Source organism: Limulus polyphemus, unplaced genomic scaffold, assembly GCF_000517525.1.
Source record: "Limulus polyphemus unplaced genomic scaffold, Limulus_polyphemus-2.1.2 Scaffold2597, whole genome shotgun sequence".
Taxonomy (NCBI): domain Eukaryota; kingdom Metazoa; phylum Arthropoda; class Merostomata; order Xiphosura; family Limulidae; genus Limulus; species Limulus polyphemus.
The window spans coordinates 132,270-136,979 of NW_013668207.1; the positions used below are offsets into that span (position 1 = coordinate 132,270).

Here is a 4,710-nt window from a genome sequence, read left to right on the forward strand (position 1 = left end):
AGTATTCAATCGCCAAACCATTATAGAACGTGACACATCTATCAACACTAGAGTTTTCAAACTCCAAGCCATTATAGAACTTGACACGTTTATCAACACAAGAGTATTCAATCGCCAAACCATTATAGAACGTGACACATCTATAAACACTAGAGTATTCAATCTCCAAGCCAAACAATTTACAAAATAACTAGAAAAGCAAAGTAATAATATTAGGAGGGATAATAATATCATGAAATATCTAATTAGCACATTTATGGGTAGGTAGACAAAACTCTCCACAAGTTGAGTAAATTATATTATGTTATAACTGCAATGTTTCAAAACACTACAGAAAAGAAAATCTTATTTTCTATGTTCGTTAAAACAAGTACAAGCAATCGAAACCAACATGGCAAAAATGAACTAAAACATCGTTTCCGTTTTCTGTTAAGTAGTTCCGAGTTTGAACTTTCATATTTTAAAGCACGAAACTTTCCTTTACATGCTTAAAACGAAGTATAAAATTCACAAAGACTAAACTTTTATTTCACTTCGATGTCTTTTCAAACCTGACGTGTGTTTTGCTAACTAGTATATGTAGCCTTTAACAGTTTTGGATAAAAAAAGATACGTATTGTGTATATCTTTAAATTGAAAAGTGTAGTTTTGTTATATTTGAAATATGTTTTGTTATGTTTTAAATATTGATTAACACTGAACTAAAGAACGATACACAATATGTTGAAACGTGGACAAACTAAATAAAGAGATTCACGTCTTTGTTATCCTTAAAACAAATATTGATTTAACATTGGAATGACTCAGGATCCCACGTGCCAGCCAGAAGAACTATGATTTGATGCTGGCTTTGCAACACATTTAACTTTCTGCACATTACACTTATTTGTCCACGAGCCCTGAAGGAAGTTCCGCTGCACCTTTCACAGCCACACTTCTATTTCCATCTAGGTATGTTCGAGTGGATAGAATCGATGATATTACATACTGACATCAAAGAGAAACTACAAGCTAAGCCTCGGGGAAGTGAATCCAGTACTGCAGACGGACGAAACTATTTGATTCCTTATTTATAAGTAATGCATTAGAGTCAGAATATCGTACTCAGCATTTTCTACCCTTTATCAATATTTAATGTTCAGTTCATTATAAGAATAATTTAGAGCTATAGCTGAAGATTTGAAAAGAACAAGGATTTCTGTTCATATTATCATAAATTAATTTCTTTGTCAAGTAAAGAACGTTTTAGTTCCATTAATTCCCTTCCATTTAGTGCAGTTTCAAAGTTAACAAAGAAATATAACGCGAACCTAAACTCAAAATATCAAAACACGAACCTACATCAAACAGTAACACAACACGAACCTATACCAAAAAAGTAACACAACACGAGCCTATGCCCAAAGTAAATCAACAACCAATGTTTTGAACGTTTTTGTATCACTAAAATAATTAGGTAATACGAAATGTATAACGAACAATCGATTATAATTATATAAGTTTAAGGTAACAACATTGCTATAGTTAAGCCTAATTAGTCGAATTTATACCTATAGGCTTGGTTATACAACTTTTCACTATCAACCTCTGACTTTGTTTACTATCCTTTCCTTGAACTTATTTGATTATCTTTAATACTATGAACTCTTGTCTCATAACCCTAGTCACAGTAACGTGCTGTTGTTCTACAAACTGACCTGTAAACTATGTACACTTATCTTAATGCTAATCCATTAGTACCCATTTAGACAAATTCGGTCAACTGGTAGTGTCATGATACAAAAAAACTGTTTAGTGTAGGTAGTATTAATTGATTAGTTTGTGATTGTTCATGATTGTTTAGTTGTTTTGTTTTTATAATAAGATAGTTAAAGCAAACCATATTAATCGCTAGGCCTATATTAACCGTTAGGCCTTTCACTCCTACAGCAATTAACTTTACGCTTATCTTTTCTTGGCCAAAATTCTACTTCCCATGACTTTATTTTCTCATCTGCTGTTTCCGCTTGTCTCACACTATTTATATATTTAAAACGTAATTGCCTGCTCGCCTTCTAGAAATCTTGATATCCTTGACAGCAATAAATTTCACACTACGTTAGATAACCTCAACATCAATGAATTATAAACTCAACTTCCAATAATTTTAGAGTAAAATTAACAGTTTTAAAAGAGATAAGAACTATAGTTTATTCCGTCAAAATGAGTTCTAAAGTAATTGAACCAGCATGAGTGCACTTTGACTAAAGGAACAGACGGTATCTGAAGTACGAGGACCAGACAATTACTGGAAGAGCAGTATACAACTGTGGTTACTCACGCTATAATTGTAATTGAATTATACACGGTATACTAGTGTGATAGAAATAGAGAAAAGTAGTTCGGCTTGTCAACTGAAATTCTAAAGCAATTGAACCAGCAAGAGTACACTTTGACAAGAAGACGAGAACTACATAGTGTTTATGATATGTCTATAATCTCTATAGTGTAAAGAATTTGTTGTACATACATTTAACTAGTTCGAATATATATATTATTTTGAAAACAAGTGCAGTGCGTGCTGTTCGTTTATTTTTGAATTTATTGCCAACAGTTCAAGACACCTACTGTAGAACAATCCTTATCCCAACACACCCATTTAACTTCCTTTAATATATACTACTAAAAAAGTTCTTGACAGGTAGCACCATTTAAATAAAATCACCAGAATTAGGCCAACTGGTACCATTTAGAGAAAATCGCCAGAATTCTGGGTTCCAAGGCTGTTAAAACGGGCAGTTATGATAAAAAAAATGTAGAATTTTAACTGTTATTTGAACTACAGGTTATGAATTAAATTAACCTACCTGTATAAATGTTATCCCATTTTCTGGACGTAGTTTTACGTTGCTTGCAGGATTACTATCTAAGGTCTCGTCGTCTCCTATGAAACTCACTTTCTTCTCTACTTGAGTAAAAGCTTTAATATTTTTGACCACTGGAGAATCCACCGTTAATGGAGTAATTGCAACTGAAATTATTTACGTACGAAATAGGGACTCAATAACACTTCAATGTAAAATTTAAACGATGATGGATAGAGATAATTTTTCCTAAAATAATATAACTTCTGATATTTAACAGCATTAAAATCTATATAGTCGTTGATTTTTATTCTCGTATTAAACTCTAGGACTGTGACAATAATAAAGATTTTATTTTTCTGTTATGTTTTACCTATTAAGACTTAACGAAACAGATAGGTAATTGTTCAAAATATTCACGTTCCTATAGTGGAAGCAAAATAAAGATTATAATTATATGAATTTACTTAAATATGTTTAGATACAAATAATACGAGATGTAAATATACATAACAATGATTAATAGTTACAAGTTTACAATGTGAGTCTACTGTTGTGCATAACAATGCTGCTTAACCCTCTTACAGACTAACAACATGAGTCCAACGTTGTACCCCAACAATGCTGTTTAACCCTCTAACAGACTAACAACTTGAGTCTAACGTTGTACCAACAATGCTGTTTAACCCTCTTACAGACCAACAACATGAATCTAACGTTATTCCCAACAATGCTGTTTAACGATCTTATAGTCTAGCAACGTGAGTCTATTGTTGAACATAACAACAGTGTCTAACTTTCTTATAGGCTAGCAACGTGAGAGTCTATCATTGTACACAGCAACAGAGTCCAATCTTTTTACAGGCTAGCAGTATGACACGACTGTTTTAAATAACACAGTTATTACTTAGACTTTTCTATAAAAACTGTATGAATGCAATGAGTTTTGCTTTGTCCAATATCAATATTTCTACTCGCATTTTTTATGGCAAAACTACAATGAAAACATGCACCTGAAAAGATAAATCTAATAACTATGATAATAATATACTATTTTAAATAATATCTATTTAAAATCATATATATATAGTTCGCTATTTCTAAGCTACACAACAAATCTGAGGACTTACACAACGATTGAGTACGTAACGGGATAAGGTCTGGATCAGTAACAGTTGTACCTTTACTCTCTGTTTCTACAACTTTGGATCTAAATTTATTGAGAAAAAAACGATAATGATGAGTTAAAAAAAGATAATCACTGAATCTAAAAACATTAGCTTAATATTTTGGAATTCAGAAGTAACAATTTGTTTTAGCTTATATCACAGGCTTAGAAATGTAGCTCTCAAAACAAGTATAAACTTTTACTTTCAGTACAATTTTAATGTTCTAGCTTTCAGCACTATTTTTTTATTATAGCTTTAAGAAGTTGCGCAGTGTTCTAGCTTTCACTACTGTCTTTATGTTTTAGCCACCATAAAAATTATAAACTTGTACTTTTAGCACTGCCTTTATGTTTTAGCTACCAGAACAATTATAAACTTGTACTTTCAGCGCTATCAATGTGTTTTAACTACCAGAACAATTATAAACTTGTTATTTCAGCGCTTTGTGTTTTAGCTACAAGAACAATTATAAACCTGTACTTTCAGCGCTATCTTTGTGTTTTAGCTACTGGAACAATTATAAACTTGTACTTTCAGCGCTTTGTGTTTTAGCTACAAGAACAATTATAAACTTGTACTTTCAGCGCTATCTTTGTGTTTTAACTACCAGAACAATTATAAACTTGTACTTTCAGCGCTATCTTTGTGTTTTAACTACCAGAACAATTATAAACTTGTTATTTCAGCGCTGTCTTTGT

General features: G+C 31.7%; 1 long non-coding RNA gene across 1 annotated transcript in view; it reads right to left on the minus strand.

Annotated features, from left to right (window-relative positions):
• Positions 1–2,837: 2,837 nt before the first annotated feature.
• The window catches only part of LOC111083013, a 3,314-nt gene continuing 1,441 nt past the window's right edge, over positions 2,838–4,710 (minus strand). The window contains exons 2-3 of the long non-coding RNA XR_002612411.1: positions 3,974–4,053; positions 2,838–3,010 (exon numbers count right to left, since the gene is read on the minus strand). This is a non-coding gene — a long non-coding RNA (uncharacterized LOC111083013). The remainder of the gene's footprint in view (positions 3,011–3,973; positions 4,054–4,710) is intronic.